The 15,205-nt window shown below is 37.5% G+C and overlaps 1 protein-coding gene across 2 annotated transcripts in view; it reads right to left on the reverse strand.

Annotated features, from left to right (window-relative positions):
- The window catches only part of LOC150076374 (CCR4-NOT transcription complex subunit 3-like), a 370,933-nt gene that overhangs the window by 156,064 nt on the left and 199,664 nt on the right, over window positions 1-15,205 (reverse strand). The gene's annotated exons all lie outside the window — the stretch shown is intronic.

Consider the following 15,205-nt stretch of genomic DNA (forward strand, 5'->3'; position numbering starts at 1 on the left):
GGAAATTTTCGCATTCTTCTCATCACTCTCAGCTCTGCAATCACACCACAACATCATAAAATTCCAATTCTAATCCAATGCTGCAACTACTGTGCCCATCAGTGTTTCCAATTATGGAGTTTGCTTGCCTGCTGTATTGGCTCAATTATACTGCCATCTATTTACATTACACATAAACAATTTTATAATCAATTGTTAACGACAGGCAGAAGTGTTCCCCTTGCCCTCCCCCAGTCCTCTATGAGTCGGATGTTGCAGAACCACAACAACCATTGCAGTTTCTAATTACAGAACATATTTTCCCACCGTACTGGCTTAATTTTTGTACTTCCATCTATTTATACATCGTGTAAACAATCGGAAAAAACTAAGCTGATGTTTATATTCAACTGTTAATGGCAGGTGGCATTTTCTTGGTGAATGCTTGTATAAAAAGCTGTCCCTCTGTACAGCACAGTTCAAAATTATACTATAAAATTTATTATCTTCTACCAACCTCTCCAGAACAGCGCTATATTTCCCCAAAATAACTTAAGTGCATTAATTGCAATACATAAAGCTTTATTCTCATATTAGGTTTTGGAAAAATTAAATGTGCTATACTACGAGCTTACAAAAATAAGAGTAGCTACCAATTTTAATGGCGAACCTTGCAATAGAAAGCTACAGCCAAACTTTTACAGAATGTTGATTTTTACTTTCAACAATATTTGCAATTAACAACATAAAAAAAAAAAAAAAGAAAAAGAAAAGAAACCAGTGCTTTCATATGTTGTTAAAAAGGTGCAATCCTTTACAAAATGCTGCTAATAAAGACTATTTAGACAGATGCTGCCTTAATGTAATTTAACTTCTTCCTTCTTTAATTTATTCTTTTTCGTCAATTATCACTTCACAACAACATATTCAATATAAACTTTCACATTTGAGTATGATTCCATACTCATATGTGAACTCCATGACCCACATACTGTATGAAGGTTGCAGAGGTGCGTCATCCAACAGTAACACTGCCATGTTTTCATTTGCATTTAAGTTTTCCTTTTGAATGGTTTTATTTCTTTTACAAAGTGATGCAAAAACATTCAGAAAATATTTTCTCATTATTAATTCTCATTTAATTCTCTCATTAAAAATTCTTGTTTAGGAAAATTCTCTATTCTGCATAAATAAAATACATATACAGGTGACCCCCGCTTAACGCTGATAATTGGTTCCGTAAAAACAGAGTGCTAAGTGAATCCGCGCTAAGCGAGTGCCACATTCCCATAAGGTAACATATGTATTTGTGAGTTGCGGTCGGTGCCATAGGATATTTCCTAATCAATAATAAACGGTAGTGAAAATATGCACAAATGTCGGTCAAAATATTTAATATTCAAATATTTGTACATATAAAATATTCTGCATTACATACGTATATAATTATGTAGTAACTATTTACGTATCAAATTTAAAAATAAAATTCCAATTAAAATCATGAATTTAATTGATCTAAATTGATTTAATTTAATTGATGAATTTAATCAAGAAAAATGTGTCGATTTTGGGTTGAACTTTGGCCCTCTTCCAAATAAACTAAAAGGGGTATTAATTTTAAATCCCCCGCAGCGTTACCACCCAACAATAAAGTCAACCAATCCTTCGCCGCTTTGAAACCTGGCATGTTTTTTTTTTTTTTTTTCTTTCAATATGAAACTTCTTTTAGGCATTCGTTTCCACAAAAGTCCTGCTTCATCTATGTTAAAAACTTTGTTGAGAAGTATAATACATAATACCCCTCTTCAATAATTTTAACAAGTTCTTTTTTGAAAGTTTCGGCTCCTTAATCTGCACTTGCGGCTTCTCCCTGGATTTTAAATCTATTCAACCAGCCCCTACTAGTTTTAAATGGTTCCACATTTTTTTTTTTTTTTTTTTTTAGGCAAGTTTTCTTCAGATCATTATATTGGCTAATCTCTCTCTCTCTCTCTCTCTCTCTCTCTCTCTCTTAATAATATTAACCGAATTCTGCATTGGATATTATCTTCAATAAAATTAGTTAAAGTCTTTCCATTTCAATCCTAATAGCCGGCCTAGCCCTAGTTGCTTGCAGTGGAACAGTTATCTTTCCTGCTGCTAAAATTAATTCTTTATTTTTTTTTTTATAATTGTTCTTACAGTTAAACTTTCAAGTCCTAAATTATGGCACACACATTCGCTTGTCTTTGACCCGAATCGATTCGTTTCAAAACGTCTAATTTAATTTTCAAATTCAGTCTTTTTCCTTACATTTATAGTCTTCGTATTGCGCTCAGATGTTGTTGCTTTTTCATTCTTATCGGCCATTATTAACTCTTCGAAAATGTAACTGCGTTGATTGCATTAATTACGATACAATGTTCAAGTAAACTGTCCGTTTCGCACGATGTCTAATACGATACTGAATGATGCATTTATCCGAAGTAGACTTCGGATAAATGCATACAACGCAAATATTACAAGCAATATATTTGATCATTTTTTAAAATGTTGATCTCGGAACTACGTAACAAGTCACTGTACTGCAATTAAATTAGCGCGCGAGAAAATTTCACTGAGCGTGGGAAAATTTCTCATGTCGACGTGGAAAACGTTTTAATGCTGTTTTGCTATTCATTTTCAAGCTATCGACTCCAACAAATGAAACGATTTTGTTTAAATATACCAAAAATTCAATCTGTAAAAGAGCGTTATAGCGATCTGTGACAGCGTTATAGTCAGATACGGGTTATAATATAAGAACAGCGTTATAGCGAATCAGCGTAAAGCGAACCGCGTTATAACGGGGGCCTGCTGTAAAGGCAGCCTGAATTAGTGATGTGTTACTGCATAACAGCTGGAGACGTTGTGAAAGTTTTATTTTATTTTTTAATACTATGCTACTGCAATTGTGAATATAATTATTTATTATAAGTATAATAAAATGCTGTTGCAGCTGTTGTTGAATACAAGTGATGCTTTCTGAACTGCAGAGTTCTGAATGAACAGGTTATTAGCCGAGTTTTCCAAATATTGTAATATACTGGCTCAATACCCAATGTTCACATCCCAAATGAGTGTGCAGTTTGACAAAATGTGACTGAGCAAAGAATATCGTTCAGCCAGTAGAGTGTAGTCCTTATACTAGTCATACATATGAAGGATATTGACGTCTCAGTTTCCCAATTAAGGTTAGGTTATGTTAGGTTAGAGTATGGAGAATTCTGTATAGAGAAAGTAAGTGTTTGTTCCATGTGCAATAGTTCAAACCTGGAGATCCTGCTCAACAGCTGGAATTTGGTAATTGGCTGAATGACAATTGTCACTTGCATCATTACACCTTATTCAGGGTTGAAGCTCCATTCACTGAGATGGCATCAACAACACACAAAATTCCCGTGTTTAGTTGGAAATGAATCTCTATACTACTGTGGAGATAATTTTCCACACCAGTTCAATGTTAATGTATGGTATGGAATCCTCCATGCTCAGCTCATTAGTCCATTTATTTTTGAGGGTTGTCTTACCAAACAGGTCTATCTACTATTTCTGCAAAATGATTTGCCAACTGTTAGAAGATGTGCCTTTGGCTACACATAAAGTATACTTCCAACATGACAGAGCTCCTCATTGTTCCTGCACAGTGGTTACTCACCTCAATGACCAGTTTCATGGACAATGAATTGGTTGCAATGGTCCACAAAATTGATCACTGGACCCTTTAGATTTCTGCCTGATGAGGTGGTTGGAAGATCTTATATACCATGAGATGCATTACTTGACTGCATATTGAATGCTGTGACCCACATAAAAGACAGCCATGATGAGCATAGGCAAGCAGTGTGCACAATTCACACATAGCAGCAAAATGCACTGAAGTGGAAAGTTGTGTTTTTGAGAACCTTCTCTAACTACACACACACATATTTATCTGTAAACATGGATAGGTTTCCTAAATAAAAATAAAATCAATGCTTTCAGTTATGCTTACGTGTCTACTGTTATTTTTGTATTTTATATCACTGATAACTGCTTTAATAGCCACATTTCTATAATCGTTATAAACCATATTTATATGCACTTTTTAACTCAAAACTGCCTCAGAAATCGGCTTCTGGAGTTATGTCATATCTTCACAAATCGCCCTGTATACAATAATTTATATTTAAGGTAAGCATAAAACAGCTATCCATAAAGAACAAAAATAAAATGAAACATCCTAACATGCTGCTACATTACAAATTTATAAATACTGAAATACAAATCATTCAGCATGATACTAAGTCACAAGATAATTTCAAAAGGAAAAACTACTGTAGTCAAGAATATGATATTAAAAAAAAAAAAAAAAAACCATTCCTCATGCTAGACACGGTGGTTACTTTTAACCCAAAGTATGTATTTTGAAAAGATGCATGCTAGCAGACAGGTTAAAGGGTAAGAGGACATGCCAGAAAGGAATCCTAATAACAGTGCATCAAGATAATGCAAAATGAAATGTTGCTGATTGATTGATTGATTTGGTAGTTGTTGGCATCGGCTTCTGTGGCCATATTGCACCTCCCAAGGTTTTTGCAGTACTTTGATCCAAGCCCGAGGCGGGAATCGAACCTGCGACCTTTGGGTTGCCGGGTAGGTACTTTACCCACTCGGCTAGCCCGGTCAGCATGAAATGGTGCACAGCTCGCAGAAAGAAATATTTCTGGCCAATTATGCCTAGCACTTATAGGGACTTTGTCCCCATTCTACCTAACCCCTCTTTTTTGGGAAGGTGACACTAGTAATTACTTTGCCAATTGTTCCATATACATTTCTGAAATACATACTTAACATTTGTGCTACACTGAAAGCCTGCTTTTTAATCAATGGTCCAGAAATATCCTAGGAGAAGGGCTGTACAAGTAGAGTTTGTAGGTAGCATTGAGGAGACTAATTTTGCTACCAAGAGCATTAATTTCATATTTGGACAAACTTCGCATATTACCTTGGTAGTGCAGTGCATGCTTTAAATGAATAACACTGCTCCAATGGAGCATTTTGCCATTTATTTAAAATGTGTCATTTCCTACAGTGCAACTTCAGCATCGGTCAGCATTAATGAGTAGAAATAATCTAAGTGAATGATGCTGACAATGTAGTGAAGGAATTATCCATAATTTGTGAGCTGTTAACGAGATAGAAATTGTAAAAAAAAAAAAAAAAAAAATTTTGAATAATCAAAAATTTTGGATAACTAATATTTGGAAAATAATGAAACTGGCTGTTTAAAATGGATTTCCACTGAAGTAGTCTCCTCGACAGTGTATACACTGGTATCAATTCTCCTGCAACATCTGCAAGCATTCCTGTGTTGGTTTTAAAAGAATAATTTCCTCAGTTGTAAATGTTGTAACCTTTCACATGGGCTTTAAGCTAGGGAGGGGAGGGAACACCAAGCTAAATCCAGTAATTTTGGCAGATGGAAGACCACAGTGCAGAAGTGCTTCATTTTACCTTTGTGGTCAATTGTTACCAGAGCTGTCTCGTTCACAATATTAAACAAAGTTAGAAAATTAAACTCTCTCTATATATATATATATATATATATATAGACACACTATCATTGAATTATATTAAAATAAGTTAAATTATAATAAAGTGAAAATAAATAATTAAATAATTAAGCATTCATTAGAGGCAGCAACATGCAATTCCTCCATATGAAGCTGAAATACATCCAACATTTTAAATTAAAAAAAATAAAACATAAGCCAGCAGTATGGCAAAAACTGTAGAGCAAAAATTAACATAAAAATAACCCAAATAAACAAACGAACGAAAAACAAGATTCTTGTTTTTCGTTCTACAGTTTTGTAGAACGAAATGTTAATTTTTGCTCTACAGTTTTTGCCATATGCTGGCTTATGTTTTATTTTATTTAATTTAAAATATTGGATATATATATGCCTACTCAATCTGACTTTAAACAAATGATATAAAATAATGTTACTAACAAAACAAAAATGAAAGAAAGGAAAATAAAAGTCTAAAATTACTCATCTAGCCAATTTAGTTCAGATATATTATCTGCAGTTACCATCCTACACAGTGAGGAGATATGACTATACTATCTATTCTGTGACCATCCTCTCATCTTTATCATTCACCAGTAAATGAAAAGTTATCAATTTCTCAGGGTCTAACACAATAATAACTTGTACCAGAAAAGTTTAGATCCAAGATGGCTTCATAATTGATCTAATATCTTTGTATTGGACATATTCTTTCAAGTTGTGCTAAGATTCCTTCCGTATTCCACATACATATAATGGAGACTTCTTAACCCAAATTAGACAATTTATGCCTAACCAGGCCATGCCCAGCTATAAAACCTGTGACAGGAGCATCAAAATCATCAAGGTTAATCTTATTGTTAACATATCTAACCTCAGGAAGGAAGGAATGAGTACTCTGCCTTTACTAACCAGTATACACTGAGTGGACAGAAATCATGGGATACCTACCAAGTAACGAGTAGGCTCACCTTTTGCCTGTATAAGGGCAGTCACACAGCGAGACATCAAGTCCACTAGTTCACAAAAGCACTCCACAAAAAGTATTTCCATCCATGCTTGCTGCACCAGTGTCCATTATTCCGTTGCATTCCTGGGTGGAGGAACCAAAGCTCAAATGGACCTTTCTATAGCATCACAAATTTGCTCCATAGGGTTCATGTCCGGTGAATGGGGAGGCCATTCCATGGTGGTAAAATCTGAGGAATGATCTTCAAACCATGTTCTAGTCACCATGGCTCTGTGGATGCACAATGACCATGAAGGGATGCAGATAGTTGTGCAAGGATGGACACGTAAGACCGTTCAGAGATGCATATATATGTACCAGTTGAACACGTCCTAGACCATTACCGATGATCCACCTGCCTGAACAGTTCCTTGTTGACATGATGGGTGCATAGCTTCGTGCGGTTTCCGCCAGATACGCATTCTCCTGTCTGCTCAAAATAACTGGCAACAGGACTCATTGGACCAGGAGACCCATCTCCAATCATTCAATATCCAGTGCCAATGTTCTTTTGCCCAGTTGAGGTGTAGAGTCCTGTGTTGTGGTGTTAGCAATGGGACTCTGGTGAGTTGGTGGCTCACACAACCTATTGCGGCTAATGATCGCCTTGGTGGAGACATTTCTGGCACTTCCCTCGTTGAAGCCAAAGGTGATTTGTGCCACCATTGCTCTCCGGTTGGCTGAAACAATGTGAGACATATCAAAGGCTATGTTCATCCACCACCTTTCTCTGTCCATGATGAGATGTTATTCCCGATTCATTCTTGATACTGTCAAACGGGGATAGTGCAATTTCTGAACCACTTCCGCGATAGAGTGACATGCATCGGGCACACATTATCATCCCTCTTTCCAAGTCAGTTAACTTACAATGTTTACCCATACTGATATCGCATTACCATCTACGTGAATGCAGTGTACCTATATACCAGCCGAGAGGTGGATTCATCCACTGGCGAGAGGGGTGACAGTATCGTGTTGCCCAGGAACCAGGTATCCCATGAATTCTGTTCTTTCAGTGTATATCAGATATTCTGCTATAAACCTCAGTAGTTTATTTCTTACATACGAGGAGCATATTCAATGATATCTTCTGGGCAAGCATCTATACCCAGAAACCTAATCCTTCAATCTCTTTTAATATTATATTCAACAGCCCATCTTGCAATAGTAAAATAAACTGGTTCCTTATCAGATATAATACACAAAGCTTAATTACACTTCTTGCTACCTTAGTAATAACACAAACTTCTGATCTGTCATATATTCGTCAAATATAACCTCAAGGTATTTAATCTTCTTAACATACGGAATAGGGACCCCATGAATACATACCATAGGATGCAAGTTTCCACACAGCCTTCCTTTTACTGGTGGTGGAGTGCTTCACAGGAAATTCTTGAATGGAAAGTGCTGAGTGTGAAGGGATGTTATCATGAAACAAATCCCACTTCCCAAAGGCTGCTTTTTGTAGCTATTTTTCTGAATAGCAATGCACAACTGCTGTAGAACTGTTTTGTAGTAGTCCAAGTTTACTGACCATGCACAACAAATTTATAATGAACAATGCTCTGTCAGTCAAAAAATACAATATGCACAATCGTCACATTTCATCAAGATTGTCCAGGCTTTGTTTGTACCATGGAGAAGACGGAGTCGTTATCAGGACAACTGGGCCTTTGTTTCCTGAACAGAGCCATACATCTACAATTTGTCACCAGTAATGATGGAATAAACAAAGTGAAGGTCAGTAGCGGCACATTGAAGAAGATATCTTACAAAATGCACATAAGTGCTGTTGTTCCCAAAGTTTGCACAGGCAAATAGCATAGCAGACATGAGTGACTTTTGTCCCCAATTGCATTATTTAAAAAAATAATAATAAATAATAATAAATAAATAAAATAAAACACAACACAACTTGTTGAGGAAGATCCTGATATGCTGAGCTCTCTGTGATCACCAAAAGGATGTGAGGCAAAACTTGACTGAAAACATGTCCCATAAGAATACCAATTTTTATTTGCATCTTCAAGGATAGTTAAACACTGATCACTACTAATCTGGTGATGAACATGACCAACTGAACCACCGGTTTTTGAAGCTGCAAAGTGCAGATCATCTTCAATGGACAAGCAGCAATGTTGGTCCTTGAGGGTTGTTGTTCTTATTTGGTTTTTAGGAGCATTAGCAACTACAGCCATATTGCTCCGGGGATATGCGGTGGTCATTCCCTGACCTTTCTGCATCCTCCGCATTTGGTGGCTCATGGGCTCGGACCCCGGTCTAATCAAGAAGCGTATGCTATGCACTGCTGTTCCTGCCCACCTGGCTACGGAGGCGCCGGTCCTTGAGGGAGTCGCAGACATTCTCTAAGATATGTCAAGCCATGCTTGCTACCTGGGAATCTAAAATGCTGATGGAACTGATATTCAGGTAACACTCAAGTCAAGTGGACCTAACTTCTGCAATGTGTCTGGTCAGTCTATGACAGCCAAATCCTTTGCTTGTATCTTCACGATGGGGGTTATACCCAGAGTGACTGTTAGTCACCCTGTGTATAACCCCCATGTGCAAGTCCCGAAATGCAGCACCCAGCACACTGTGGGTGACCACACACGTGCAAACCAACATAAGCAGGGGTGGGTGTAGCACTCACACCACATTGAGGAATGTCACCCCCCCATGTTACCAGGCAATATTAGGTGGTAGATGACTCTTATCAACCGGTGCAATACCACCACTTTGCTTATTGCAGGTCTGAAGTGGTGGAACCCATGTTTAGTCTCCACAGCAAAGCTCCAGTGATCACCACAAGGATGTGAGGCAAAACTTGACTGAAAACATGTCCCATAAAAAACACCAATTTTTATTAGCATCTTCAAGGATGGTTAAACATTGATCACTACTGATCTGATCAACAAGATGACCAATCTCTTCCATCATTCAGTACTAGTGATGTTTTTTGAGTTTATGATGGACATCATGGCAAGATCCAATCTTCCTTACATTTTGAGGATAGAGCTCTAAAACAAGTTTGCAGGCTGCCCGCTTGTTAGTACATTGGACCGAAGCTATTGGTAACTCTCTAGGAGGTTTCCAGATCAGCTAATGTACAATCTCACTACCTTTACACTGCCATATAGTGACTTGTGTGAATCCAAGTACTGTGTATGGGGGGGGGGGGGGCATTGTCGAAGGACCTGGGTATATTCTTGCAGGATATATTCTGGGTATATTCTTGCTCACCATACCCAAAAATTTCATTACTTCATACAGCATATTCACCCCACTTTTTCTTACTACTGAATACACCACGAAATCTCACACTAATAGAGCAAATTTATCTGCGAAAAGATCTAAACCTCCCAACCACTTCCTTGTTCATTTCACAAATATATGTGGTCTCAGTTCGAATCTCAATGATGTCCATTTCCACTTACATGCTGCCAAACCCCATGTACTTTTTCTGACGGAATCTCAGTTATTGGTTGATTCAACCACTGCTCATCTCAGTTATTTGAATTATTCGCTGTGTGATTCCTTTCGCTTCAAAATGTGGTACTTGTGCATATTCCAATATTCCCCGTCAGAGACTTTGTAACTTGGAATCTCCTCTTTTCGACCTTCTCTGGCTTAAAATCTCTCTACCTCATTCTGGAAAATTCATCTGTTGTCTCTACCGTTCCCCCAACTCCACTAATCACTTGGAACTCTTTGATTTCCTCTCTGTGCAACTTGACTTTCTCCAGTCCAACTTTCCTAACAGTGAGGTAATTTTTCTTGGTGATTCTAATGTTAACAACTCCAGCTGGCTTCTGTTTTCTAGTCACACAGACCCAGCTGATCAGGATGCTGAGGCTTTTGCAATTGCTAATGACCTTGCACAGATTGTTTACCTACAAGAATACCAGACAATCCTAACCACACAGCCAACACGCTTGATCCTTTTCTCACAAACAACCCTCCTAAGTACACGGTCAAGGTGAGTGGCCCTCTAGGCACCTCAGATCACAACTTGGTGATGGTCTCTTCTCCAATGGGGCCTTTCTCTCATGGCCATTCCCAACCTCATTTTGTCTGGCATTACAAGAATACAAAACAGGATAATCTGCAAGATTTCTTTCCCTTGGTCGGGTTACTGTTTCAAAAATTCTGATGAAAACATTTGCTCAGATCATGTTGGTGAAATTATTCTTGTAAGGATGGAATCCTTTATTCCACACTCCACCTTAAAATCTCGTTTTTTATCTAAAAATTTGTTTTCCAATAAATGTGCTGAGGCTGTTTAGAGAAGAATGTTGCATATCATAATTGGCTTGTTTCCAATTCTTTAGTTTCATTTCCTGCCTACATAAAGCTCTGAACAATTGTAAAGCAATTATTAATAAGTCCAAACTAGATTTAAACAGGCAAAAAGTAGAAAACTTGCTTCTCATCCAAATGGCAGCCGACCATTCTGGTTGTTTGCCAAAGCTACTGGCCGAAACTTCTGCCCATCTCTGTACCTGCCTCCTGTCAAACTTTACTTAAAGATGTAACTACCATCACGGGTAAAGGGAAGGGTTTTTGTTTTCGTAAAGGTGACTACAGTGGTCTCAGACAGTTTTTAAATTCTATACAGTGCGATCTACTGATGATGTTACTAATGGGGGATTCTAAATGGGAAAGCTTCGGGGACTTAATCTTGGAGACTACTAGACTTTTCATACTAACTAAGAAATACTGTACAAGGTTCAGGCCTAAATGGATGTCAGATGAATTAATGATGCTCATGGCAGAAAAGAAAAATACATGGGACGCATATAAAATATCAGAAGACACAGAAGCCTACGGCAGATATAGCTAGTCTGTAATCAAGTCACAAAGGAGGTTAGGCAGGCGAAGGTAGATCGCGAGAAATCTTTGGCAAAGGATGAAAAGAAAAACAGCAGAGTTCTTTAGCAAACTTTATAAGGAAGAGGGTGAATCATTAGTCCACTTAACGAGTATTTTACATCTACAATCACACATGAGGAGTTATTCAAGGAGGGGGAATGCGAGAAGTTTATCAAACTAACTGGGAGATAAGTGATTTTGTATTAACTTAGAGCAAAGTGGAGTAGAAATTGTTGAAGTTAAACATAAAAAAGGCACCTGGGGCAGATGGAATCTATCTATCTATCCAGTTATAATGAAGGAGGCAGCAAGGGACTTAAGCAAACCCTTAGCCATAATTATGAGAGCATCCTTAGAGTCAGGGGAGGTCCCCACGGACTGGAGATGTCTAAATGTATCCCCAATTCACAAAGGGGGTTCAAAGGATAATTATTAAAGGATACATATAATTATAGACCTGTTTAACTTCTGTTCCAGGGAAAATAATGGAGTCACTGGTTAAGGAGGTGATATAGGATCACCTAGACAAGACATCAGTAATAGTTCAGACACAGCATGGGTTTGTAAAGGGGAGATCTTATCTGACCAATTTGATTGGATACTGCGATGTGGTAACACAGGACCAGGATACAAAAAATAATTTTGATATCATATATTTGGAAAGCTTTTGATATTGTTGCACATGAAAGACTGCTGTACAAACTGAAGCAGTATGGCATTAAGGGCAAGTTACTGCAATGGATAAAGGGATGGTTAAGTGGGAGATGGCAGAGAGTGGTAATAAATTGACACTGCTCTATGTGGACTAATATTATTAGTGGAATCCCACCAGGGTTCGGTGCTGGAGGCATTGTTGTTTTGTGTATTTATCAATGATATCAATGAAGGTATATCAGGCTTAATGTCCAAGTTTGCAGATGATACAAAGGTTGTCAGGGTTGTTAATGACAGTAAAGACAGTATGCTACTGCAACAGGATCTAGAAAAGTTAGGCAGATGGGCTGAGAAGCAGCAAATGAAGTTTAAGATTGACAAATGCAAAGTACTCCATATGGGTAGAAGTAATCCCAGAGAAACGTACCAACTGTGTGATACTTCACTTGAGGTGGTAGAAAATGAAAGACCTGGGAGTAATTGTGCAGTCAGATATGAAGTTCTGTGAGCAGTGCAGATGGGGCTGCCAGAGCAGCTCATGATGTTTTGTCAATGATATATAGGAATTTTGCTAGCAAAGACAAGGAGGTGATTATCCCTTTGTATAAGGCAATGGCCAGGCCACACCTTGAGTACTGTATACAGTACTCAAGATCAAGAGCAACAAGATTGGTGAGAGGAACAAACGGGTGTGTTTACGAAGAAAGGCTTAAATTCTGAAAGTTGCAGCATCTGGAGACTAGGCATCTGCGAGGTGTATAAGGCCTTCAATGGTTTGAACAGGCTCAATGCTGATGGGATACTTCTGCTTGCTCAGATTAAGAACCTGAGGGGGCATAGATTCAAATTGAGGAAAGATAATTGTAGAATAGATGTGCATAAGTTTGCCTTTAGCCAGCGGGTAGTTGGTTGCTGGAGTAGACTTCCATCTGTTGTTGTGGAAGCTGACAGCTTAAATAAATTTAAGGCTGAACTAGACAATCATTTGGGTGAAATGGGAAGGGTGGTGGTGATGTTCCTTCTGCTTGGAAATTTTCTCATATCCAACCAGTTCCTAAAAAAGGCGAAAAATCCCTTCTATCCAATTATCGTCCCATTGCAATTACTTCTACTCTTTCTAAAGTAATGGAAAAATCAATTAATTGCCAACTCTTAAAACTATCTAGAAACCTATCCGATCAATGATCATCAGTATTGATTCCCTCAGTGTCGGTCCACTGGTGATATTCTAGCTTATGTTACCTATCTATGGACAAATTCAATGGAAAAGTTTGGTGAAACTCATGAAGTTGCTCTTGGCTTTTGACAATGTTTGGCATAAAGGTCTTTAATAGGCTTCCACCTTATGGTTTCACAACTGTTTTTTTTTTTTTTTTTTTTTTTAATTGTTTATCCAGTTTTCTCACTGCGGTGATGGTAGATGGCTCTCTGTCTTCTAATTTCTACACTAATGCTAGTGTTTCCCAAGGTTCAGTTCTTTCTCCCATTGACTGGAAATTTTATCCATTATTTTGCTGATGATAGCGCATTACATTACATCCCACCCTCCAGTTTAAGAAGCCTTGTCCTGCTCAAACAGCTTAAACTTCTTGAATATCTACTACCAGTTCCTTAAATTCTGAACTCCAGATAATTCTCTAGCAGGGCAAAGATAACTTAGTTGATTTCAATCCTTCTGAAACTCAGTCCTGTCTTATATCTCACAAAAAGGATTCTTCTGCTCCTATGCTTATCTTCGATGATACTCCAGTTTCTAGGAAAGATCATATATCTCTATTGTGGATTACCCTGACTTCTAATCTCTCTTGGCATAAGCACATTGCCAAATATTGCTTCCTCTGCATTAAAAAAAAAACTGTTTTTTTTTTTTTTTTGCCCTCGGCATTACTGTTGTTCCCAAACAGCTGTTTACTCTGTACAAATCACAAGTCTGCCCTACTATGGAATATTGTTCCCACATCTGGAGCGATGCCTCCAAACCTCTCTCAGGCTTCTAGACTCCATTCAAAAGAGGGCAGTTAGGTTAATTAATGACTCATCTCTAACAAAGTCTCTCCACTCTCTGTCTCATAGACATTCTGTTTCTGCTGCATGCCTTTTCTATAGATATTTCCATGGGCACTGTTCTTCTGAATTGGCTTCCATAATTCCTGCTCTCTTTTTCAAAGCAGTCCGAACATGTGCTGCAACCAGTCAGCAACCTTTTACTGTCCAACTTCAAAATCACAGATCCATTTATATTCATTCAACTTCCGTTTTTAGATAATTCTCTAGCAGGGCAAAGATAACTTTGGTGGGGGGGGAGCACCTTTTAAACACCAAAAGTCTTCAAAAATCAAACTGACTGCAGATAAACAGGTGATTCATGTATTACTATGTTTAGATGAGTCACTGAATGTTTGAACAAGTCACAACTCGCTACAATTTCAAGATATGAAGTGGGTCTGAAACTCTTTTATTGCATCTCATACTTATCGAGTAAACTAAGTCTGCTATTAAATGCACTGATTTCATATTGTGAAGGTACTTCTCCATGGCTTGTCCTGGTATTGCATTATGCACTTTGAATAAAAAGCCCTGCTTACGTAGAGGAAGGTTATTGTTATTTATTGAAAATGTATGCTAGTCTCCAGACCATGGTTTTGGTGCTGCATAGCCTCATCATAGTACAATAACAGAGCAACTTGTAAAAATTCCACCCCCCCCCCCCCCACATCACCAATATGATATCAAACATTTGGTAGCAAACTTAGTTTGCTTTAACTGAGACTATGTTGACCTTAAATTCATTACACTCTCAAACAAATTTAAAAGCTTTTAATTTTTGTTTCTAAATACAGGTACTTCTTGCAAAATGGTCAAATTTTGATGCGCAGTCAGCAAGAAGAATCATACTGATTCTCCAATTAGAGGGAGCCATTTCTAATTGTCTGATAACTTTCTACATGTTTGTATTTAATAATTCTGGTGTAATTACAGCTGCATATATTGCAGCTCCATCACCAATAAAATTAATTTTCTTTCAATTTACATGTTAATAGAAGAATGTACCGAATCCTTAAAATAATAATAATAATAATATATATATATATATATATATATATATATATAT

Source organism: Mastigoproctus giganteus, chromosome 13 (assembly GCF_048544385.1).
Source record: "Mastigoproctus giganteus isolate SK-2022 chromosome 13, ASM4854438v1, whole genome shotgun sequence".
Lineage (NCBI taxonomy): Eukaryota > Metazoa > Arthropoda > Arachnida > Uropygi > Thelyphonidae > Mastigoproctus > Mastigoproctus giganteus.